We start from the raw sequence: 27,101 nt of genomic DNA, 5'->3' as shown, positions 1-27,101 counted from the left end.
AGGCCAATGGCGCACAGAGCAGCCTTATTATACTTTTGCTCGACTGGCCAATAGCGCACCTCTCCCCTGCTCACATGACGCCTTTCTGTGCGCTCCCCTCTCCTCTCAGATCTCAATCCCGGCGAGTGCAGGCATCACTGAAGACTTGACACCGGCGGAATCGGACGTCCACTGTCCTCGGCAGAATTAACCAGGTGTTCTCTTATGCAAACTTTATCGGCATCAAATGAAGCTGATCATCCTGTCGATGGCAACGAGTCCGCTTCGCCGGAGGAACAGACTTTTTTCCGCGCCCAAACGACCGAAGAGGCGCAGATCCGAGACAATAACGCCCAGAAGTTATTGAAATGAATCGTAAGTAGCGCGATGTTCTTTTTTTCTTTTCTTCTTCTAATCGCTCAGTTATTGCTGTCATTCTATAAAGTAGTAGTTATATTTATCTATTCCTATTTATAGTTGACTTCAGTTTTAAATGTATGACTGCATGTGTCACTTTTGTGCCGAGTGCTTTCTGTCCTTTTTTTTTTTATTAAGCCTTCATTCAAAGGCGAATTTAACATTGAATACGGTTTCATAGGCTTCTATCATTTACCACATTTGACTTCACTTGATGCTTGAGTGGTCTCCTAAGTTCATTTTGTCCGGCCGACATTCTTTGTGCGTCTCAGTGAATTTTCTCATTGAGGATGTGTGTCTGTCTGCGCGCAGCGCCATAGCATGAAATATAGATAAAAAGCACACGGCAAACCCGCTGACCCCAGCCAGGCAGGCTGTTCAACCGGTCCACACGGCTCAATGAGCACAATTAGGGGGGGGGGGGGGGGGGGGGGGGGGGGGGGGGGGGAGAAAAATGGAGTACTTGAAGCGCACTAAAACAGGGCTGCACTTCAGTTCAACCCGCCAGGCAGGATAAGGATGGATTTTCAATACCATTTTGTGACATTCCTACCATATGATAAATATATATATATATATATATATATATATATATATATAATTAAGGTTAAACATTTTTTTTAGAAAAACGTTCACAAAGTTTACACTCAGATCAGGCTCAGATATTTTTTTTTTTTTTTTCCCCAGAAATGAGTTTATGTCAAATTATAGTGAATTTGACAGACACTCAATGTGGTCATGTCTTTCACTGAACCCTTGTATTGATTGGAAATTAGGAGGTAGTGGGGTTAGCGGAGGAGGAAGGGGGGGGGGTTGTTGCCTAAATGTATGTATATTTTGGAGCCAAAGCAACCTGTGCCCTCTGATTTTCCATGATTTCTGCACAATCAGAGGGAAAGAGCGGGGGACCGGGGCCATTTGATGTTTTGAAAGGCTTCAGATGGCTTTAATTAGGACCTATAAAGTCTGTCTGCCCCCTTCTCTGAGGCGGCGCTCTGGAGGAGCGAGAAAGGAGGGCAGCTGACAAAAAAAAAATGAAAAGAAAACGATACAGAAAGTCACTTCGGCAAAGGATTGTCTAATGAAATTTGTATAACCCTTCGTTTTTCTTCTCGTTGCTCCCTCCCTTGCCTCCCACCCTCTTTTCCTTGATGCTGTTGGTATGTAGGCAGCCCTCTTATTCCCTCTTTGTCTGGCTGTTGTGTTATCTACACCCCCCCCTGCCAGCCCCTCAATCCTCCCACCACCCTCAACCTAACTACCACCTACAGTTGGCCGACCCCAGACACCTGAAGGCTAGACATAATGATCAAGAGAAGTTCCAGTCCGTCTGGAGCACAGCCAGTTGTTTGAGGTTTTCTTCCTCTGCTTCTTCTTCTCTTTTTTTTTTTAACACATGCTGGCCTGGCTGGCACTGCCCGTGTCTCTTTCTCCATCCACAATCAAGACACGCTATGTTATTTGTAAGTTTGTGTGTGTGTGTGTGTGTGTGTGTGTGTGTGTGTGTGTGTGTGTGTGTGTTTGTTTGTTTGTTTGTGTGGCACAGAGTTGCAGTTTCATTGCTATTGCTACTATTGCTGCCACTGTGTAGCCTACATGGATCGTGGATGGAGTGTGGGTGACTCACACAGCTGCAATACACACACTCATGAGGAAACATCAAAGACTTCTTCTGTGTGTGTGTGTGTGTGTGTGTGTGTGTGTGTGTGTGTGTGAGAGAGAGAGAGAGAGAGAGAGAGAGAGAGAGAGAGAGAGAGAGAGAGAGATTTCAGTTATGCTGTTCTGGCGAGCCTCTGCAAGAATATAGATATAGCCATGGCGCCTGTAGTTATTTCATGTTTTCGATTTTGTTCATTTAGCTGGGGTTTATGTGCGATGCTACTTGGCTCTTTTTTTTTAAAGCATTACATTAATTGTACAAAGCTTTTATCGCTGTTCGGATATTTCTGTACCACATACAGGAGGCTCGGAAGCTTGATGTTTCCCCTGTTTTAAGTTTTTCCGGTGTGAGTCTCGTAATTAAAAATAATTAGGGACAATAAAATAAATACCCCATTATTAATGAACAGGAGTTGAATATTATGAGCTTCAAATAAACATTAAATATGATTCCATTTTCACTCTACTGGAGGTTTTTATGCTGTCTGCCGCACCTCGACTGACAGTGGGCGTCTCTGAGTTCAGGTTTAAGCCGATTGTAGCTTCTGAAATTGAGCAAAAGGAAATAAACACTAATTAGAGGTTGGAGTTGGTAAAAATGCTTTGATACGTGGAATTTCATTTGACGGACGCGTTTGTCTTCAATACTCTGTTTTCTCGATGTGTGTTGGTTGGGGATTACATCATTTGTCTGCTGCTGGGTTAGCTAGATAAGAAGCTAGCTTGCTTTAAGGAAAATGGCTGATTGGAGTGGAGTCTTTGTTTGACATCTTTGCTTGACAACACAGTGAAAATCAGAACTAACAGAGTTGTAAATTCTGTTTTTTCTGTTTGAGTCGAAAGAGCCTTTTGTCAACGATGTCCATTTATTTTATAAACTTGTTTTGTTAGAAGATTATCCCCTAACAGCTGGGCTCTCTTTGTACCCTCAACCACGTAATCTTCTCAAATATGATATTTTGAAGAGCAAGTGTTGGTAAAATTTGCACAGAGCTCCAAACAAAATCCTGCCACTTGTTTGTGTGTGTTTTCTGTGTATCATGGCATCAAGGAGATTGTGGATTTCTTTTCCTCTGCTACCACACTTTGAAGGGGGAAGTAATAAAAAGCTCAATGGGTGCAACAAGCTGTTCTTCCCTCCTATACTTTGAGGCTTTCTACCTGGAGATGAATAGGAGGCCCCTCCATAACGAAGGGGGAGATGACAACATTTTATTGAAGGCTAAGGATGTGGGGGGATGCGCCATAGCTTAAAGACACTTGGTGTGAAATAGTCCAGTTGTACCAGTTTGCAGGATGGCACTGTCTACTGAGATTGAAACAAGAATAATTATTATTTTAGGTTCAATGAAGGCATAATTTTCTAAATCCCTAATCTGTCAACATGTTTGAGTACAAACGATGTTAATCTAGTAACGCTTAAGTAGGTCAGGAGGGTGTTATGTAAACATTAACAAATTGTCCTGTTAAATCCCGCTTGAAGTAAAATACTGTCTTCATAGTGTGATAATACAACATCAATGATAATGACATTGGACAATCACAAAGCCACAGATTAGGATTTACGGTAACCAGATTTATGCGTGAAGGAGTGAAGTCGTGGTCAGGAATGTAAATGGCGGAGTCATTCAATTACCACTGTGCCCTTTCCTGGGAAAAGTCCCCAGCCGTGGAGAGGTTAATTGTTTTTGAATCTCCATCCGAGGGGAGAAAATGGGTGAACGGGAAGGATAATTGAGCCGCTGATAGTTGAGTGGATTATGGATTACTGCGCCTTTCCAAAGGAGAAAAGAAAAGGAGGTGAACGAGAGAGGAAGGAGAGAAGGGAAGGAAGGGGTGTGTGAAAGGCCTATGTTGTGCGATACAGCCGCAGTGGTTGTCTGGCCTTCTTAGGAAGATGGAGAACTCCAATCCTGTTTAGCCCACAAAGTGACCCCTGACCCCTTGCATGCTTCTCCGTGCTCCAGGTGCAAGCCCTCACTGCTGGCAGCTCACACACAGACACACACTGAAAGCTAATTTTCCATACACTCTGCAAGCATTGGGGGGGAAACGTCAAATGAAAATGCAGATCTTCTCAATATTTCCACACCCTTGCTTCTTTTTCTTTATGCCATTATATTGTCAGGGGTGAAAAATCAAAGCCTACTTGATGGGTTAGTAATATAAGGCCTCTTTTCTTTTTCTTCCTCTGAAATCTGCCAAGAAAATGGATGACCGTCTTTAAACGGGAGAGAAAAAGATGATCTGACATGGCGCAGTAATCACAGACTGTTAATCAGAGGGATGTCATGTATAATTACTACAGTATTTGATAACACCACAGCGAACCACCACAGGCCATTAGGGAAAGTTTCCCGATGCCATTAATGGGCGTTAATAAAATACAAGAAAACCCGGATGGAACGAGCCCTCTGCATGGCCCACTGGTTTAAGCACTGTAAGGTTAATGAACCAATTTACATACTTTCTGCTACCATCTGGTTGGAGTGACAAGGCAGATGCTTCTTACTCTGTACTGTTGCTTGGTGCTGTTCAACACAGAGAAATGTGTCAGGTCCACAGAGGTTGGTTCAACATTTAGCCTGTGGTCAAAAACAATCATGAATGAAGTGAAAATCAATGCTGCTGAAAGGTCCTGTATTAATACAGTAATCGACCAGACTGCTTTTGTATCATGTGTTTAATTTGATTCAACCCTATTGCAAACGGGAGAATACATTAATGGATGTTAAATGTGGTTGAGGTGGATGAGGTCAAATTTGACTACAACTCTGAGGTCACCAGCCTTAACTATTGTTCTCCATGAAAATGAGGCTTAAGTATGGATTATACCGTGAACCCTCCCCATTCAAAAAAAAAAAAAAGTCAGGAAGAGAGGAATGATCTGCGCTTGACAGACTTGACGGGGCGATCCAGAAGAATCACCATGGATGTTGCTGGAGACTGGGGTCAAAAGGAGGATTAGTGTCCATCCACCTTTTCTGCCATCTTCATCTGGGTAATCACATTACAAATACTGCATTCTGGAAACACTATGAGGTCTATTGGCGATCAATAAAGCAATGTGTAAGCAAAGGGATATACTTAAAAAATCAAAGGCTCTGGCTGGCAGGGCCATCATCTTTCTCCACGTCTGCTGGAATCAGATAAGGAAGCGAGGGCCTTGCAGGAAAGGTCGTTTGGCCCCAGGGCTGCTCGACTTGACGGATATCTCTCCGACTGGCACCCATCGCAGGCTGATTTCATCTGCAAATGGGAAAAAACAAAAACGTTTCTGCATCTATCTGGTTGCTCTCTGATACTGTACACATGGAAGAACAGCTGAAGGTAAAAGGGAGCATAATATTTAATCCCCGCAGCGTGTACGGGGAGAAAATACGCAGCTATTTCTCTAACCCCTCTGTTGTCCTCCATGGATGATGGCTTTTACCTCATGCTTCAGTTACATGATTTAAAGAAAATAAAATCACCCCGGTTTTGGTTTGACAATGTGTCAGAGCTGGTGCGAGTGTTCGTCTCAGATTAGCTCTTTGTGCCGTGAGGAGAGAGGAAAGGGGGGGTCAGGAATGGTGGAACAAAAGCGCCGCGATCCCAGTTGAAAGAAATCATTTGCACAATTTTATGAAAGCTGTATTTGTCCGGTCGGATAGTTCTATCAAAGCCTAACAGCCACCGTGGAGCACGATTTAAATGACAGGGTGTGCTACAAAGCCGGCAAGGTGTCGGGTTAGAGTCATTTCTCAGTTGAACGCTCTCCAGGTAAATGCAGATTATGCGTTTTTCTTTCTCTTTCTTAAAGAAGTCTAATTTCTACAGATGGCTCTGAGCTGACACCAGCGCTGCCAGAGCTTCTGTTCTCGCAGCTAAGTTTGTGTGGTGAAGATGAAAAGACATGGCCACACTTTATTTCTGTAAATTCATCCCTGGAAAAACTATCTCAGTGCACAGTTTTAACTCTCTTTTCTAAAAACCCTCTTGATTTTAACTTTTGAAACTTTAAATACTAGGGTGGTAAACTTGCATTGGATGAGAGTTCAGGTAAGTGGTCAGGACATATAATAAGAGGATAAAAGCGATTTCTCAGGTTGAGACATGCTTTTTTACTTGACGTGCAGACAAAAGGAGATTGGCCTACCCATATCTGTTGTTGTTTTCGGTTTCAGAACTCCCTACAGTATTTCCTGGTGACTCACTTCTTTCCAAGCCATTTAGGCTGGAAAACTTCCTTAGGATGAACCACACATATTCTGGGTTTTATCGTCGATGAGGGACCATTGGGCATAATGAAGTTCTGTTTCTCAGCATGAGTTTGGGAGGCTCATGATTACAAATGCTTCTCTCATTGTCTCCCATCATCTCCTGCCTAATTGAAGACAATATAACGAGACAATGGGGTCTCGCTCATCATTCTGCATCAATGGCATGCTCTATGGAACGTGCCAGTCTGTTAAAAAGCGGGATGTTTGTAATGGGAGGGGTGTGTGTCTGTATGGATATTTGAATACGCTCAAGCTTGTTTAATTTGGACCAAGAAGATGGACAATTAAACAACAGCTCCCGGGGGGAGGGCTCATTTTTGTCAGCTTTCCCACTTCATGGCCGCCCGCTCTTGTAAACTCTCCTGGATGTGTCTGGGTCATGCATTAGTGGGTGGGGTGAGGTTTGTAGGCGGGAAGGGGAGTGGGCGGGGGTCTGCCTCTGGAGAGGTTGTCTCAGATGATTAGGACAGCCGAGTGGGGAGAGTCCCTCAGTGCCTGGCCTCCTTCACCTCCCTAATATGTTCTGAATAAGTCCCCCTCCGCTGTGCGTTTGTTGTGGGGTTTGGCGGGAGGTGGGGGGGAGGGATTATGTCTGGCTGTGGTTTAGGAGTGTTTGTCATCTGCCCCCTCGAGGCCTGCACCGGCTTCTTTGTCTCAGCGTCGGGCGTCGGTACAATGTCAAATCACACAATGTGGCTATGCAATCGGGGCATCTCGGGTTAGGAACTGACACAGGATTTCATGTCTGTATTTTTCTTTTTCAGTAACTTGTTTTTAACTTTACTTTTTCCAATACACAGTTTTATTTTTGTAGTAATTGCATATTCATATTTTCCGTCATTTCAATGCAGATGAGACATTTGTCAGCCCATTCTGTAGTCACATTTTGTATTTTTTGCCATTTATGACTTTGTGTGACATAAATGTGATGCAGTATGAGGATATTCTCAGAACAGGAGAGGATGGGGAGAAGCGCATTTGATGTATCCATACACAATGTGTTATGAGTCGCTCAAAACAAGCTCTGCCATTTTGCACCGACGTTCAACAGTCATGCAGAGAAAAATTCATCACAGAAGAGGAAGCAATGCTCATTTCTTTGCAGACGCATCAATAAACCAGAACGCTTTGCAGCCACAGTGTGCATCTTTGCTAATCTATGATTGCTAGCGTGAAAAATCAATCAATCACTTTTAACAGCTTTTTTTTTCTAATTTGAACAGTGAGGCACTATGGCATTGTTTGTTGCCCATTCTGACAATGCTATCACTAATGTTCTTGATGCGTGAAGGCTGTTGAAAAGCATATTAAGACATGGAGGGCACCCGTAAAAGAAGAAAACTCTATCCATGACAGATGTGTAATTATAGCATAGCACAGTATAGAAGAATTTAACTTTGAATCAACGCGTAATACTTGCTTTATATCAGTTTATAGATATAAAGTGGCCTATTCCTGTTGCTCGCATAGTCTGTAATTCAGTTTAATGGTCTCAAAGGTGTTTCTATGGTTTTACACAGAGCGTCTCTGTATGAAATTTGGAAGAAAGATTCATTCATCTCCGCACAATGGCTAACAAAGAGGGCACTGAGCCCTGGCCAAATATCACAAGCGACATTGAAGACAAACAAAACTGTCTTGCTGCATACTGAGGAGGCAAAAACCTCCCAATGACTGATAACAGTTCTGGAGAATTTAAACGCAGTGGGAGAAAAGGTTTCTGTGGCTTTGCACTCAAGTCACATGGCCATTTGGAGCACCAGGAAATGGTACACATTCCTCCTTCCCAGTAACAAAATAAACCCCAAAATCTACCTTCCTTCTATTTCTGCACAGTGACATCCACAATTGCGATGTTAATTTATTGTTAAATTGATTTAGTGTCTTGATTTCACTGCACTTTAAGGACAGTTTTATTCAAATTGGGTGTCAAATCCAATGCAATAAAAATGAATGGTGTGCGTAAAAGCATGCCCATATTCCTCCATAATAACTATTTATAGAACATAACATGCACTTAAGTGTTTTGAAACCATGTGTTTCTAGAGTCAAATCTATAGTTTTTGTGAATTGTTTATGAGTAATGGAAACACAGCGCACACATACATCCATACAGGTTCAAAGCCTCTCCAGCTCAACCATTTTTCCATAAAGGTTAGCAAAAATTTAAAAGTATCTAAGTTTGGGTGTCCTGAATCATATCATGACTCATGAACTCTGTGCCTTTTCAGTCTCAGCTATTGTCAAGCCAAACTTACTGCTTACTCTGACTCACAAACGTACAATTCAATGACTAATCATGTCTCAATATACAATTGGTTATAATGTACACTCTCCAAAGGCGTACCTTCCCTCATGAAGTATTTTCCACTTCATTTGACTGTGCCTGAAGGTATATTAAAACCATTTTCGTAAAGATTTTTGAATAAGCCCTTGAGACACTTTTGTATAGCCAGGGTTTTAAGTAGTGTGTGTCTGTTGGGGGTGAGGGAGTAATTACAGTTGTGTGTGTGTCTTACTGGTTTCAAGGTGAAAGTCTCATCTGACCCACAGAAAAATGTTCTTTCGTGCTTTTTTTTAGCCTGGTATTACATTGTAGAAGAGGGAGAATGTGGTATCAAAGCAGTTTAAATCTCAACGTGAGTTTGGCAGATATTTAACACTTCTAAAATTAGTTGCACCACTTCCCACCACCCAGAGTCCTCAAAAAGTGAGAAAATGGCAAAATGAATTGAATTTTGCTTTCACAGAAACATTGTTCTTGTTACACCTTCTGAGACGTGGAAGAGGTTGTAGGAGCTTAGGGTTAAAACACATCAGCCTATGCAAATCAGCTATGAAATGGAGTGTTAACTTTTTTTCTGGTGGTACAAGAAAGCAAATCTAGTACAGATGATCTCTGTGTGGGCAGGAACCCTTGAAGGTTTGCATCATGTCTGCCACATTCCCCCCCGAGGGCATTCAGCCTCCTTACATGCAGAAACACACGCACGCACCCTTCGCGCACGCAAGCCACCGTTTTTCCTCGCAGCGCGGCAGGAGTCTGTCTTCATCCGTCCTATTGATTGATGAAGCAGGCGCAGCGGGGTGTCCGGGAGAGGCAGGAGTCTAGATCAAGGCTGTGTGCTGCATCACTGGCAGCCACAGCACGCACGCACGCACACATTAGCGCTCATGCTCACACACTTTTTTTTTTTCACCGTTTCCATCATGTTCTCTCTGTGTCTGTCACAGCAGACACTGTAGACACAGGCAGCCATGACACAAGCGTACACATGCATACTGAGAGACATGACATTCACAGCAGTGCTGACACACACATGTTGTCATAGCTTACAAAGACAACATATCACACACACACAGAATGAATTAGCATGGCTTGGCTGTGCGTGAGCGTAAGCTGGTCAGACGTTTTCTATAAACATAATGTTTTTAGATTAGTTAGGGTTAATGATCCGATTGCCTTGGAGCTGCCACTATTTTGTGTGTGTGTGTGTGTGTGTGTGTGTGTGTGTGTGTGTGTGTGTGCACACGTGTTTTTGGCCAAGGGGAAAAGGCAATGCTCTACTGTGCTGTCTCCCTCACTTCCAAATGAGACCTGCTCGAGGCACCGTTACAAGAGCGGTATTTATGCTATTAGGGAACTGGGTTTGCTGCACTAGCTGTGGTACCAAAACGAAACAGCTAAAATTATGTTTTGACTAACCTCAATGGGCAGGTTCAGTATTTTCTTTGCATAAATGGGAAATTACAAGTTGTGTACTCAAAGTCTATTTTTACAAATCGCCTTTGGAATATCACGCACAATGTTTCTGAGCCATGTAAATTCAAAAGCCAAGGAATAGAGCTTGTCCTTTCAGTGCAGAAATAGTCAGAGTCAGAGTTTTTTTTTTTCTTCCTCTTTACTTTGGTGTTTAAAATTAACTTCCTAGTCCAAACCAGAAATAGTCCTCTGCAAACAACTTTCTTCAACTCTCAGTCTACCGCAGTCGGTGGGTTCAATGAGGGTGTAGTCCCTCCAAGCCCACCACACTCCTCCCCTCAAACACACCCTGAGAAGACCCTCTCATGTAATGCTGAATGGACAAAAAAGTAATGGAATGAAAGAGAGAGGACAAAGAATAACTGAAAAATGACTGTAAGACCCCTCCTTTTTTATCCCCCTCCATCCATCCTCTGGCGTTCCTGCCGAGGCATGCCTCCGTCCCCGACAACCAGCATCGTCCGGGGCAGGGCGAGGGGGCAAGAAGAGAGGAGGGGGAGGAGGGCAAACAAAGGAGCACTGTTGCTGGCTCGCTGGGGTTGTGCGGAGGGTCGACACCAGGCTGGAGGGGTGCGGGTGGAGGGGTACAGACGGAGCGAGACTGAGAAGGTTTATCATTAAGAATAGAGATTAAAATTAATGGGAGGGGAGCAGGGGTGTCTGTTCTGCTCACAGTAATAAAGAGGCCAGGCTGTGCCAGTCATTTTTTCACACGCATCCAGACACACACACACACACACACACACACACACACACACACACAATCTTAGCAATGCTGCAGTTAGTGTGAGTGAGTGTGAGACAGGGGAGGGACGGGGATGGTTCATTGTTTCCTCGCCATTGTACAATATTTGCTTAACCCTCATGCTTTATCTGTGCAGCTGTATGCTACAAATGAGATGGGGCGAAAAACGTGTATGTGTGTGCGATGGCTGCTGTCACAGCTGTTAGCAATTTCATCAGTGCACTGTAAGACATCACCTACACACACACACACACACACACACACACACACACACACACACCCTGTCAATGTACGAAGCAGTCTGGCCAACAAGATAGAATCGTTCTCTGAGCGGGACAATTTCATGTCAACTTAGCCAAACAAAAATTGAATGTTGAAATAGACACAATGATGAGCAGGTATGCAAACTGTAAATGGCGATTATGCAGCCATGAAGGAGCATAATATTCGTCAATGGCTCCTTTTTTGCCTCTGGTTGCTAGTCTGTGCTCCCTGACCCCAACTTGAACCTCATTCCTCCTTGCATTGAGCAATCTTTCTCCACTCTGCAAATATAACACTAGTTGTAGGCGCTGAGCATTGCTCGTGTTTTTAAAATAGTCACCTAACGTGTGGGATGAAATGCAGCATAATAAAATACATCTTTACTTTATGTGTTTGTGCAAGCACAGGCTTTTTTTACATCATGAACTGCATTGATTTGTTATCTCTGTGCCCATCTTCTTCATACATTCTTTCTACATGCTGGGTCAACTGTTTTGAAGGATAACTGAATTTTACAGGGAGTAACTGGAATCCCACAAGGCCCAACTCTATGAATGGAGTGTTCTATATATTTATTTTTTCTATGTGATGCTGGTACTAACAGTTTGGTAATGGTTTTGTTTCCCTTTTCTGTCTTTTTTTCTGTCTATAAAAGGAGCTGACACGTGAAGAAAAAACAGAACAGAACAGAGTGCTGACAGCCTTAGCCTTCGTTGCAGAGGGAAGAAAGGGAAGCTGAAGAGCAAATGAGGAAAAGACGAGCGATGAAAGAGAGGTAAGAGAGCTTGGTTTGCCCCGGGCTTATACATTGTCTTGTGTGTCTGTCTGTCTGTCTGCCCTCTGTTGCACTTCCACCTGATTGTCAGCTGTGTACCTGGGGTGGGTTTGGTGTTTGCATGCATGCCTGTGTGTTTTTGTTATGTGTTTGAGTGCATCTGTGTTTGTCTTTGTGTGTGTCTCTGGCATAAAGCCACAGCTGTCCTGTGAAGAGCAACCATCCTGGCTGAGTCACCTGCTGCATCCGTCTTCTACAACGTCTCTCTCTATCTTTTTCTCCGTTTTCCACTCACATTCATGTCTCTGTACTGAAGATCATCATTCTATGTATGTTGATATAATTCATGATTTATATGATTATGTCTCTTTGAAATTTGTTCATGTTGTCATGACTGTGGCTAGCCAATAGATGAAACCATGTTAATATTTAAATGTATTGGGTGTTTTATACAATTAATTCAGAATTCATTAAACATCTTTAGTTTCCTTTAACATTAAATAGGCAATATGCATCACTTTGCATCAATGAACCATTGACACTAAAACAATTCAAATCTACCCAAAGCAATGGAAGAAAATACAAAATCTTTCATGTATTCTTTGGTCATGAATATTGATTATTGGTCCAAAAAGACGTTTAGTCCATCCCTGTTTTGTTTTGAAACAAAGAGAATCCATTTCATATTGTGGGCATTTTCCAGCACCCATTACAATTTTTAAAATGTCCAACATTGCAGGTAGTAAAAAATAAATAAAAACGTCACCTTCAAGAAAAGCATAGCTAAAAGGCAAAACACAGGAGTGATACTGGGAAAAGAGCCTCCTTATTGTTTTACCTGTTTCACCGGTTCCCAAAGCGAGCAGTCTCTCAGAGAGTAATCTTCTCACTCTGTGTGAGGCTGACAGCAGCAGAATATCATTTTCTACCATGCAGGCATAGCCCGGATGGCTGCCACCGTACACAGATAGGGGGATGGTTAAGAAGGAGAGGCAGTGTGAGGAAAGGAAAATGTTGTTTTTGTCAGTCCTTGTCATCCTCCCTTCTGATGAGACGTTCCCTCCACCCAGAGGTTACAATAGCAATGGTGGGATTTTTTTTGTTAAAGCCCTTTTTAGATTCAGTCCAGGGTTTCTTACTTTTAGTATAGTAGGTCCAGTGCACTTCATGCAAGAGATCATTCCTAATTGTCCCTCTTTATCCTTCCATAAATATAGGTCATTTACAGTATATTGTATTATTACCTTTTTGCATTAGTATTATTATTTTTAGAAACTTTTTCTTTGGTTATTTATTTTTTCTGCCATTTCCTTTTTATGAAAGCTGACTTTCTAAAGATTGCACTCTTTTCTTTTTTTTTCCTTCTTTCCTTAGAACACCAGCATTGTGAAAGCTTCCATGAATTGGATAAATGTTAAAATACTATCATGATCCAACAAAAGGAAACATGGGAATGCAAAAATGCACATTTAGGGTTCAATGTCCAGGACACTCAAAGAAACACTGGCTGTGATGAACTTCTGACTCCTGAACATGACATAATACTGACTGCCTTGCAAATGTCCTTTTTCCATCACTTACAACACAAACTATACCTAACTATAACGTTCTGCAGATGACAGAACAAATTCAATTCAGCTTATTTCAGTTCAGCTCAACTCATTTCATATCAACCCAGTCCAGTCCAACTCAATTCTCTTTTCTTTTTTTTCTGTCTTTCACTCACACTCACTCACTTTGTCTGCCTGAGCCGTACAATCTTCAGTCTATTCTCACATTTTCACCTCCCTCTAAGTCAGTACACTACTGTTGCATTGCCCAATATTTCTACAGTCCACAACCACCAAAAAAAGGGCATTCCTCCATTTTAAAAGACAGGAGATGATGACAAAAGAGATTAAGAGGATTGTCTGGTTCAGAGGAATGGTTTAAAAATGGGAATCTATCCTCTGAGGGATTGTCTAATGCCAAAAGTAATCCATTTCAATGATTACAATTCCCCACATTTCAAATCTAGGTCCAAATCACCCCAGTTGGACAAGACAAAGCTGTGTTTAAATGGAAGTGGGTTTTTTAGGGGAAAATGCTTTCTTCTTGTTCTTTCATCATTCTTTTGATGTATGTACAATACATCAACCAACAGGGATTAGTGGAGTCACAAGTTAGATACACAACCCCATTGTGTTTGGAATGGGTCAAATGATGCAAGAGCAGTCTGGGGAAGAAAGAAAGGGAAAAAGGTGGAGGATGTTGTAAGCCAGTGTCCAGACATGCCACTGCTCTTTCTTCTCCCCCCTTTTTCCTCTCCAGTGTGTTTGCCCTCTGTGCTGGTGGAAGAAGGTCTTTCAGGAGCAGCCGAGTCTGTCTAAGCTGGCTTTAAACGCTGCAGGACTCAAGAAGTACCATGGTTCTCTTTTGGTGTCCATTTGTGCGCACGGAGGCAGGGTTGCAAGGCTGAAGCCACAATGTGTCACACAGTTTCATATTTCAAAAAACGCATATGGGGAAATGACAGGCAAATGAGTCACTCCGTCAACTCATATTGATTCACTGCAGGACTGGGGGACAGAGCGAGTAATTGTCAGTTTCACGCTCACACAAAATAACCGGCAAATGATGGACGGTGGTTTACAATGGTGAGGGGGGTGGGGGACATGCTCAGTTGGGGAGCAGGCATAAAAGCCTGATGGACAAGTGTCGAAAATGGTAACATTTGTGTCCGCACAAAGGAAAGCATAGAACAGCAGAGTGCTCCTCTATCGAAGCCTTTCCCCCCTCAGCAAAGACACCCACCAACCACCAGAGGATTAAAGATTAGAATGAGAGCTTTTATCGAGTTTGAAGCCACAGCAGTTTCAAAATGACTAGATGGATGGTTGGATGAAAGATTGATGAGCATGAGGGGGCAGATATAGAAAAAAATCAACGGAGAAAGACTGTGGTGGGCAGACAAGATTTCAGAGAGAGTAGGAATCTACAAGAAAAGGAAAGAGATGTTGGTGGAGAAGATTTCAAAGTGAGCATGGGAGAATTATCCACGAGAGACAACCACAAAGGGGAAAGTTACTGTAGAAGTGGTAAATAGAAAGTTGGGGTGAGTTCTAATAGAGTGATGCCTCTAATGTCTTTATAAAGTCATAAAATACTGCACTTCCTGGCCTCTCTAATTGCTGCCAGGGATGCGATGGAATTTGGAGGGAGTCTTGATTGATACCTATTAAATCAGGTCTCCAAATCCTCTCTGCTTAGACTACGGGGCTTTCTTTCGGATTGTTATGAGAGAAAGGTTTATGTTAGAATATTTTTTTATTGTTCCTTTGCTTAAGATTGAAGTCAAGAAAGAATACAAAGAGAGATGAATGCAAATAAACAAAATAATTGAATGATCCCCTTAGAGTTATCTGGCTAAAATAAAGGGGAATAGGGAATGATTATAAGGGGAAAAATCCAAAGACAGAGAGTGAAGAGTGAAAATTGCAATGTACTTGTATGCTATTCCTGACAATAATCTCTTGAAAATAGAGCTGAGAAAGAACACAGTTAGAGAGAGAGAGGGATTTTAAATGCTGAACTCTTAAAAACTTCATAAGTAACGCTTGCCATCATTAGAAAAGAAAACATTTTTATTTCATGAACTGTCTAAGGGACCCTGCCCCAAACTCTAACCCTCAAGTAAGCAGAGTAACGCAGAGTCTTTAGAGGCAGAGAATAGCTTCATTCTTTGTACAACGTGAACAGTACACACTCATTCTAAGCTATTCCCTCCTTACCTGCAGATTTGTTTAAATGGAAAAGCCATTAATATCAATATTTGTTTCAAATGAGACAACATCAATTTAAGAACCGTGACAAACTAATGAAATGTTTTGGAGCATGAATCATAAAAGATAGCAGATAAAAAATGGTCCTTGCCAAAAATGAAAGCCTTGAACTACATCCAGATATTTTATATTAAGGCTAAACAGATGTCTAGAGTTTTGATGGATGTGTCTGTGGCCAGAATAGTAGAATTAAGACAAAAGAACACTGTCATCTCTATTTAATATCTAATAACATAACTTTTCAAACGCTCAAACAGATTAAAATGCGGCATGAATGCCATAAAGTAACTGCTATTGCACGTATAAATCATTGTATATTGTAATCTTGCAGTTTGTAATCTTTAACGGTCTACTTTCATTGTCGCTGTATTTCCCTTTACATCCATTCACCTTATGTGCTGTATTTGCAAAATGAATGGTAATTTCAGGCATTGTGATTTTTCATTCCAAAATGTAGATTCCAGTGTTCATTTTAATCTTTTGTCAATGACTTATACTAAGTTCATGAGCCGTGCACCAAACTTTAGCTTATTTTGATGGCGGGGGCACATGGGTGTATTGTGTCTCCACTTGCCAAGCTACAGGAGCTGTATAACAGTTGCCTTTTTCGTGCTGGGTTTTTATCAGTGGGTGAGAGAATGAAAAGGAGTCAAACGCAGCCCCCTAAGCTTTCCATAATGCATCCCGAGAGGAGACAAAGGCCCGCATTCACTGCTGGGTGTCGATAAGACCTATCATTAGTCTGCCATTGGAGGTATTACCAACACACACAAACACACGTATGTGCACACACACATACACAGAGTGCAGTAGGGTACTTATTCCTGTACCCATTCTCATTTTCCACATACACACATGCATAGAAATTTGTGTGTGTGCCAGTAGAGTAGAAGAGGGAGCCAGACTCGACTTTGAATTGAATAAAGGCAGAAGAGTGAACCCCCTGCTGCTTACTCATCACTGCAGTATTCGCTCAGCCTCCTATGGCCACTGAGCCTGAGCTATACCTCTTCTGAGTGTGCATGTGTGTTCCACCATATGTGGCTGTAACACGTTCGTTTTTTTTACCATAAAATGACATTATATAAATAACCATTATCCAGAGTAATGATTGCTTTTACACATATGTTTGTGTTATATTGTATTTATTTTAGGTCAAAGGAAGCTGCCAGCTGTCTTGATGATAAAACTCCTTGTTTACAGTAAAACTACCAAAGTGTCAGAATTAATGTGGTATTGACTAATTGATGATAAAACGCTACACATAGTACATTAGTTAACAAGACAGGAGTAAAATTAGGTGCAAGAAGAAGAGGAGTGTGGTTGGATTTCCTATTAGGGTTGTCTTGTGTGTATGTGTGCGTTTACACTCGGGAGGCCGACGGCACTGCTGTCTGGGTCCTAAGTAGATGATGGACCGTAGCTCGTATTCCCATTCTCATTCACTCATTCTCATTAGCTCAGCTCATGGGAATATATGAGGTTACTTAACTTGCCTTGCTATTCCCGGCCAAACGGCAAGTGTTGGCACAGGGTCATTAGCCTCACTGCTTGGAACAAATGGCCTTCGATACCATCTCTGCTAAAATACAACAGAAGCAGATTAACCCCTTGATCCTTGGTGGATAACATATTAAAAACACTAGGAAGGAGGTGTAATAACCAATTTGTTTATTTTTAGCCTCATCCATCTTAAAATAGCTCTTTTGTGCTAGTGTTCCTTTGGGTTTTTTTGGGGGGCGCTTGGAATCTCATTGCACTTCAGCTAAACATCACAGTTGTTTGCCTGAAAACAAAAACTGCAGAGGATCAAAGACCTGGGAGGATTTGTCTGTCAGATAGCCGCTGGGGTCCCGCCTGTGTAGACTATCTCTCTATGTCTTCATGTCTCTCTCTGGACATCAATAGGTTTCCCCCTCACACTGCCAGTTAAAAATTATAGATCATAAAAAGAGCAGTGCAGTCACAACAACCTCCTCCCTGGAGCAGACGCCGCTTTATTACAACGTGCGGGTGTCACGCATTGTCTTTTCCTCTCTTTCATCTTAGTGCCTGGCTTTGTGCAGGTTTGGATATTATCAGTATTTCATCCCACCTCTTTTGATATGGTAAACAATTCATGCACTTGATTGTATTTTGTTTTCACAAGAACTTCTGCAGGAACTTTGAAAGTATGTGATAATTTAGTGTCAGGGTACAGGAGGAGATAATCCAACTATAAACAATATAAAATCAGATTGTCTTTGTCAACAAAAAAAATACTCACAGTGCTGAATAGGTTTATTTCCATCTTAGGTCAATGTTTTCACCAAAAAGTTATTTCCATAAGGCCTCTGTGAGGTTTGTGGCCTGTTGGTGGGTGGGTGGCTCAGATGTCTGTTTTGGGCAGAAAGACACGCCCAGAGAATGGATATAATTAAGACTAGTGACTTTTTTTTTTTTTTGTGAGTAAGGAGAGTGTTTGGGTAACTGATCTGGGTGGTCTAGCTCTACATGCCTGTGCTAGTTTTATGAAAAACAGGCACAATATGGTAAGAACACAGACATATTGTGACTAAGCACAAAGATCAGTGCATAGTATAGTATTGAATCACATGACGGTTTTAATTTCTTTACCTTTTATGTGTGAACATACTATATGCAAGATCAGTGCATATAGTATGTTCAGACATAAAAGGTAAAGAAATGCAAACAGTCATGTCACTTGTTTCCTTGTCTGGTACGCCTGTTGATTGTTTGGACATGGCACAGCAGATTTAAAATCAACGTCTGAATTGATCAAAGCAGTTGGCAGACACACCTGACATTCATAGAGGTAGACATGCTCTTACAAATGATTCCTTTACTTTACAAAGAACAACTGTGTGTCAGTGCCCTCTGCATTTCATCACAGAATCAACTTTAGCAACTTTTAACATCAGGATATTTATCTGGAAGCCTTCATCCAAACATTTAACCATTTTATGCTGGTCTTTATTTAAGTATTGAATAGGAAAGAAAATAGATATATAAGGTTTCCATTTAGACCATAAATGCTTCTCTACTCTTTAAGAGTTTTTTTTTTCTTTCTGCGTGCACTTATTTAGCTCAAAGAAACTGTAATTGCAGGATTTTTTCCAAAGAGAGCAGACATCTCCGACTCTACTGAGTATCTTCCATTTCAACCCTGGGTGGCCAAGTGGAAGTTGAACTGTTTGTGTTGATTTTTGCCCATTGAGCCAGGCAGGACCACAAGTATACAATTAGCCAATTTGAAATGGGGTGTTCATTAAATTCTTGCTGGGTTTATTTGCTTGACCCTACATTCTCTCTAGCAGTCAGTAGAGAAAACCATCACCTGTGCTACTAGAAATGAGGGGTTTGCACCAGTTTTGTACGACTTCAGGCAAACTGCTCTGTCATTCTTCTGATACACACTGAATAACGCTAATGCTAACCATGAAATTAATGTTAAAGCACAGTTTGTCTGATAAAAAAACGCAACTTGCTCACACACTTTTTTTTCTGACACATTTTCAAACAAACTGTAATTAATCCAAGACTTCCGTTATTTTGTGGAAGATTAACAAAAACTGCAAGGCCAGTCAATCCCGCAACAAGGGCTTTTCAAACACTCCATCCCGATTAATGGCGTCTTCTCATTAACACATAAACACTGTGTGTACCGTCGAACCCGTCCATTAATTTGCAACATCTTTCTTTCAATTTCTGTGAATTGGCTCATTTAGCCGGCAGAGAGAACAAAGATCTTTTATTGTTGCATTTTGTTTTGAGGGAGCCTAAACATGTGGGTGGTCCCGTGTTTCTTTTTTCCAATGTACTGAGAAGCACATGGATCTGTTAATGAGTATAAATTGGTGACTCCGTGCCGGGACCATTATGACTGAGGTGCCCTCCCTGGTTTCGGCAAGTCTGCTTACTGGAGTAGAGAAAAGGAGGGATGGGAGTGGGCAACAACGAGGGAGAAATGGAGAGGTGGGAGAGAAATGATGCAGGAAATGCTTAAAAAAAACAGTGATTGTAGGAAGAAACAAACCATAGAAAAGAGCAGTAGCTGAAGGACACATTTCCTCGGCAAGACATGAATAGTAAATTACATGTATATTGTGGCAGATGCAGGCAATTGAATGGAGTGGAACTTTAGAAAAAGAGACGAGGGGGGAAGTTCTCAGGCGGCATAAAAGGTTTAATTCCTCCCTCAGCTGTGGCAAGCAGCTTTCCTGTGCGGCCCTGTTTCACTGTATTTAACATCAAAGTGAAGTATGAACAATTGAGGCAATTTTTCATCTGGCCAAGGTCAATCATTGTTCTTTCTCTATGAATGTAGATCCGGCTAAGAGGAATTCACAGGAACCATATCTCACTTTCAAGTGTATGTTAGCGAGCCACCATTCAGCAACCTTTTGGACAGACTCTTCTTTTTGTCTGTGCTTTCATTCGCAACTTTTCAAATTGTGCATTTAATTTCTAGGAATTTTCAGGTCCATTTATTACAGCTATGGTGTTATTTTTCGAGCATGTGGTTTCAATACAGCTGTGTCTAGACTGCATTAAATTATACATGGGACTCACTGCATGTAATATGAAGCATACAATATTACTACTACAATGTCAAGGTTGAAGTTGGCCTCAGACTCTTTCCAGAAATGTGTAGTTTGGGATCATGGGCGTGGTCCTAGATCACATCTAAGCATTAAAACTCCACTGTTTACAATGTTTACGCAAACCAAAAATGGAACTGGTTAGGACCTAAATAGCATGCTTAAAAAACATCAAATTTAGATTACTAGTTCATGCCACATCTAATTATGACCTTTCACTAGAGTTTTTTGCCATGACCAAATGCTTGAAGCAAAGAAGTTAAAAGGACTCTGATGGACTTCTTTAAACTACAAACAGCAGGGTGCTCAACGAAGTCATTAACGGTCAAAGTAGTTAAAAACACGATGAAAATGTCTTCCATTGGAACTTTAATGTGCTTATTGACTACAAATGAAGCCGCAGTATTCAGAGTACACAGTGCAACTCATTATCAGTCACACCGGGAGACCAAATGGCATTTGAATCAAAGAAAACATCAGGGGATGCAGAGTAAGCATGTTGGGAAAACTGTCATGTGATTCAATACTACAACTAATACTACTACTAGGAATTATAATAATGATAATAGAAATATATTTATTTATTTTTGACAGATGATGTTATATAGCGTCTCATTTTAATTGGGACACTCATAATTTTCAAGTTTAATACAGCAAAAAAAACATGCAATTTTAATATGTAGACTTTAACACAAAAAAAAATAATTGACCAAGAGAATAATCGTTGCTACCTGAAATTGACTTTTCTCTCCCCTTTCTTGTTGTATTACTCGGGTAGACAAGAATAGCATCAGGAAGACTTTAAACACATCGACAATGTTATATAATTTTCTACACTGATGCCCTTATAATACTCTGTACTTGACGTCCAGTTAAAAATAAGTTAAATGCATGTTTGCTAATTTGCTAGTTTATACACTAAATATCATTTTAAACCACAGTAAATCATGTATAGGTTTAGTTGAATAGCATCTAGTCAATTTAAGATGTTATTCTCAGAAATTATTTTTGATAATTCATTCTGTCTCAGTGCAGATTACTCCCAGCCTCAACGTGCGGCATGTCAGACACCAGTTCTATATACATTACAGTCAGTGCTGTCATTATCCTGGAATTCCTTATTGTGTTAAGGGAACCACATAAAAGCACATTAGTGGCATCTTAGATTTATTAGAAGAGATATAACAGCCATCGATCGCGACACACAATCACTTGGAATTTTGATCTACATCTGATTTTACAAAGTGCAAAGTGGCTTCAAAGGCTGATTTCATGTTTGTGTTAGCAGGGCTCTTGTTGTTGAGGTATCACAGTATTTTTTCTTCAAACCACCTTCACTACTTCCAAACTTTAAGATGAATCGTGTGTTAATGTACACACGGCAGCTGTTTGTCATTGTTTTTTTAAGACCACCCAGAATCGAAATAGTCATTGGGTCATGTGTGAGTAAGTTTACTGTATATACGACATGAAAGTGCAGACTTATTACAGCTAATACTGCTGTACACATCAGTCAGTGCTGTTAAATAATGTAAGTATACATCACCGTGTGAGTGCGTGTTTAATGTAATAACATGGTTTACCAAGCAACACCTGAATTTATCCTGTGCTTTCTTCTCCTCTGTTTGTATTCTGTCCAGGTCCAGACATGAAAGACGCATGCATTCACACACACGCATTCAAAGGCACCTAGAGTCTGTCTGCGGTCTACCACCTTCCTGCCACACACACACCTGTTACGGTAAGAATCAGAGACCACCGAGTTAGGGGGATAATAATGGTGTGAATGTGAGAACACAAGCTCATTATCCGCTGCTATTTCGTCCTCTGAGTAATTTTAAAGACAAATTGACTACTTGTATTCCAAAATGCTCTAATTTCCCTAATTAAAAGAAATTGAGTTGAAACCGAATTCAGTAATTTAACCTCTAAAAATTAGTTTGCTAGTGTGTGCTAATAAATAGTCTATGAAAATAATGTCTATTATCAAATTTATATTGCTCATTTTGGAAAAAAAATCTTAATTTATGCAATGTCATTTTTATTAATTTTTTTTGCTGTCATGCATGCCATTTTGTGTGTCTGTGTGTGTGCATGCACAAAGACTGCTTCATTTTTCTATTTCCATAAGTCAAAACCAATCTCCACAGGTCACGTTTAACAGCCGCACCACATATACCACAAACCCCCTTATGCAACCCCCCTTTACCCACCCTGTTTGCCCCTCCCAGGCTTCCCAGCATCCTGTTTTGCCCTCTATCCAAAAAACAACAACATGCGTGCTGAAATTACAGTGTGTGAGGCGGCATTGTGAGAACACTTCCGTCCTTTTAACTCGCTGTATTTGCCCTTCTTGTTCTTATCTTTTTCTCATTCCGCTACTGTTTTGGAAGGGTTCAAGGTTTATTTTGACGTTCATTAAACTGTCTAACAGCTGCCCATACTTAATTTGCATCTATAGTTACAGTGACTAAAGTTCACACTGAGGTTAACAAGGTATTAATGCAGTTCTTTGACTCTTTGCATTGATTATTTTTTTCTTATTTTCTTTATTTTTGATTGTATGCCAGTGTTATTCATGTGTTTAAAGGTGGTCTTATGGCCTAAATTTTACTTTTCTCCCAAAGTGACAATTGGTTGTTTTAATACATACAAGAAGACTTTACTAGACATCATGAATAATGGCCCGAAAAGTAAGAAAAAAAGATGGAGTGCCACCAACAAAGGCTCGAACATTAAATCCATTAATGTTTATTTGTGATAAAACTGACCTTGAAAAGTACAGCATAAAAACATTACAGCATAGCAGTTTGATCTTTGAAAAAATAATGAAATCCATAAAGGAAAGAACAAATTCTAGGATTGCTGCGTTTATGAAAGCGAACAGAAAGCAGCCCCATCCTCATAGTTTCTAGCTTCAGGTTAACTGACACTCTCACAGCAACCGCGGTACTCACCAGCTGTAATGACACACTCCATCAATTCGGCTTTGCCTGCGCAAGGCTAGCTTGGTTAACAGTCGGCCAAGCTGCGGCATGAGAGTTAGTGTGTGTGTGTGTGTGTGTGTGTGTGTGTGTGTGTGTGTGTGTGTGTGTGTGTGTGTGTGTGTGTGTGTGTGTGTGTGTGTGTGTCCAGGCTATTAAAGCACTTGAGAATCAGAGAGGAAAGGACTTGCACCGCTAATGGATGTGTCTATTGATGTTCCCATTTAACAGCACACTGTAAACGATAGGGGAATGATTGTGTTGAAGACGGAAGGAGGTAGAGGAGGAGTGGAGAGCAGTTTGGCTGGGCGATGATAATGACAAGGAAGGTTATTATTTGGCGCCCTGCGGAGTCTCTGCTTTGTGTGTGTGTGTGTGTGTGTGTGTGTGTGTGTGTGTGTGTGTGTGTGTGTGTGTGTGTGTGTGTGAGAGAGTAAGGCAGGCACTCTTCCTCCATCTCTCTCGCGCCTGTCGCTCTCTTAGCCTATTGGCTATTATTCACTTCTTACTTTTTCTCCCCAGTCTGCTCCTCTCTCATGACATTACTCACTACTGCTAGTCTACATCCAATTGTGCCTGTCTTCCTCACATTCGCTTGTATTTGTCCATTGTCAATGGCCCTGCCTTTTTGTTAAATAGACAGTGTAAGAATCTTTTTTGATGGTAAATAAAATGGCAGCAGAGCTGCCAAAAAAAGTTTTTCATTATAATGTTTTTAGGATAGCAGCTTGCCCTTGAAATATTGATTTACTCACCAGTAGATTTTTTTTTTCCAGCTGTGTGTGTGTGTCCTGTCAGTTCCAATCAGTGCGTGTGTGATGAATATGAATACAGTCAGCCTGCCTGCAGGTTTGGCAGGAGACCACCTCCAGCTGGACTCAGACCCCTACTCAAGTGTGCCCGTGTGTGTTTTGTGTGCGTGGTTGTACACGTCAGCCTGCATCTGTCAGCGGCGTGATGACCTGAGGATGAAATAACTAAAAATATACATCATAATACGCCGCTTGGCATACAATTCATCCAGAGCCTTTCGACAGAGAGGAAAGCATCCAGTTCAAGCACAAGTGGGAATTGAGCCCCTTGTTCTACTTATTTTAGACATACAAAGAACCTTTACAGATTCAAATGTATTGAAATTAGATGGGAATGTATGTTTGAAACAATAATTGCTAGTTTTGATAAATGCTTGCAAATGTGAGGGAGTTTTATGTCCATGTTTTGGTGCACGTTCAGTCCTGCCTTACCCCATTACTTTAACCAGCCCCATTCTTTCCCGTCCAGCTTCTCGGTCCTAGTGTGTGTTTGTATGTGTTTTCTTGTTCACTCAAATTGTTTGTTAGAAGACTTGTAGTAAAAGTCTCTCTCTCTCTCTCTCTCTCTCTCTCTCTCTCTCTCTCTCTCTCTCTCTCTCCTGTGTGTCTGTAATCGCAGGGCAGCAGATAAAGAGGGAGACGCCATTCCAGCTGTGAGGAGACAGAAGAAGTCAACATACACACTCACACAAACACATACACACACAGAGCCGGAGGCGCGTGAGCAGGTGAGCATTAAGTCAGGCAGCTAAACAGATCACGTCGCGGTATGATATCTGCAGACAGGCAGACAGAGGAGGCCGGTCTGTACCTGCAGGCAGAGAGCAACAACTCACAGCACACTCGCCAGGAATTTCCTCCCCCTCCTGAGAAGAGAGAGAGAGAGAGAGAGAGAGAGAGAGAGAGAGAGAGAGAGAGACAGACAGAAGCTGGAGTTTCGGCTGAAGTGTTTTATGCAAACCAAAGTAAAAGCCTGATTACAAACTGGCAGGCAAATATTAGATTTATGATACCTTCTATGTGACAAGTTTTCATATTCAACCCAGTTCATGATGAAAACAACCGCTTATCTTTTTAGTTTCTAGCAAAGGTTTGCTTTTGCATTCCTAAAATTATTGTTATGGAGTGATAATAATATTAGGCTACACCTAAGTGAGATGAACCCAATATGCACCCTCCTTTGGTTGCATTTTTAGCCCAACATTCTCCCTTCACCTCAGCTAACAAAAGGACATCTCTTTGTCATTATTAAAGAAAAGCAGATTCACACGACACTGTAATATCGAGTACAGATGGTTCTTTTGTTGTTTCAGAGTAATTCGATCACCGTCAGTAGGATTTGTCATTCTGGAATGACACTGGTGTTTTGACAGTGAAACTTTGACAGTATCCGTTACACAAACTTGTTCTGCTAGTATTCTAATGTTAGCTTTCTTTGGAGAAGCTTTGACATTTTTATTTTTTAAATCTTTTAATCATTCACAATCTGCTCAGCATATGTGGCCGTTATCTGTGGTTTCCGGAATCACATTCAAAGTAATTACCCTTTTGGGGAGGCCCGTTTTGGTTTTCTACTGAGCAGCAATTCTCTGAACAACTGTGGGTTATGTTGTTGCTCAAGAAAACTTTAACTATAGTTACGGAATAAGGGAGAGCTATCAGGTCAAATCTCCTGCATAGCTTTTCCCAACTGGCCCAGCAATTTACTGCTTCCCTTCTCTTCCATATACTCTTGAATTGAAGTCATTTCATCCATTAGACAGATTGTCCAGGTTCTGTGATCACTATTATTCTGTAGCTGAGGTTTATTCCTTTCTTTTACAAAGCTCTTTATATTTAGGCATAAAAACGCCTCCTGAAATTTGTACAAGTCACAACTCTCTCCACACAAACTACCACATCCACTTATCTAAAAATGATTCAGTGGTTAAATGCCAGAGCTGTCTGTGCCATTAAGGCCAGGATGTTTGAAGGAAGGACACCCTTGCATGCCCTCTCCCTCCTCCTTGCTGTCTCTTCTTATTCCTCTCACTCCCTCCCTTCTCCTTCTTCTCTCCCTTAGCTGCCCTGCTGTCCCTTCCGTCCCCTCCCTTCTCCACCCCACACCCACCCAACCCAGGCTGGTTTGAGGGCTGATGTGCAGACCTTGTCATTCAAATTAGGGCCACATTGTCAGCTCAGGGCCCTTGTCTCTCTAGTTGCGTGTCTGGATCTTTCTTCCTACTGTCACCCTCGTCCTGCGGCCAGAGAAGACCTTATAAAGCAACATTACTTCTCATCCACTTGTGTCAATTCCAACTCTGTCACTCAAATCACTGTTCGCGAGAGTGGAGAGAGGCAGAGTTAGTGGTGTCCCTCGCAGCAAGGACTGTGCTTTTTGGCCCGAGCTTTGGGTGATGTGTCAACAGCTAGCAAACTGGATTTTGATTGAGGTATTTTGAGTTAGGATCATTTTTATTTTTTTTTGCTCACAAATGTCAAGTTTTTTAGAGGACTGAGATACACGGGGAATGACAAAGTAGAAGCAGATCTTGTGATCCAAAGGAGAGAAGAGAAGCAGCACACTCATTGCTGTCAGACATATAGTAGAAATTCAAGTCTTTAGAAATCTTCAGATTTATTACTCAATGTGTTTTGCTTTATAGTAAAAGGCAATCAGAGTCATTATGTTATTTTGAACTCTGTTTTCTATATGAAATGACTATTTGGCAGGGCATGAGGTATCCACCACATCGTCTTAATTACTTCTTATCCTGCTGTAAAAGAGTTTGAGCACCATATTTATCATCCAACCACATCTTGACTCACTGCCACAGTTTTATTGTCAAGTCGTATCTAATTGCTACAGCAGCTCTGATGCATTTGGTTTTTGTGCTCACAAACAGTGGTTTTCTTTTTCTCATCATGAGCAACAATGATTCAGCAGTGTGTAACACAACCTTCGTACAAGTTGGTGGACAGTTTCCTTACTGGTATTGGTGCAAGCAGAAGAAAAAACATCCTAGTCTTCAACCAAAGT

General features: G+C 41.3%; 1 long non-coding RNA gene across 1 annotated transcript; it reads left to right on the top strand.

Moving 5' to 3' along the window:
- Positions 1-151: 151 nt before the first annotated feature.
- Positions 152-26,722, top strand: LOC137870340 (uncharacterized). The gene is made up of 4 exons (XR_011102697.1): positions 152-354; positions 11,745-11,864; positions 21,927-22,027; positions 24,702-26,722. It is a non-coding gene; the product is annotated as an uncharacterized lncRNA (long non-coding RNA).
- The last annotated feature ends 379 nt before the right edge of the window (positions 26,723-27,101 follow it).

Source organism: Cebidichthys violaceus, unplaced genomic scaffold (assembly GCF_023349555.1).
Source record: "Cebidichthys violaceus isolate CVI_PGR_0920_01 unplaced genomic scaffold, fCebVio1.0.p SCAF_13, whole genome shotgun sequence".
Lineage (NCBI taxonomy): Eukaryota > Metazoa > Chordata > Actinopteri > Perciformes > Stichaeidae > Cebidichthys > Cebidichthys violaceus.
Note: the sequence above shows the minus strand (reverse complement) of the source record. Positions and strands in the feature narration are given on the sequence as shown.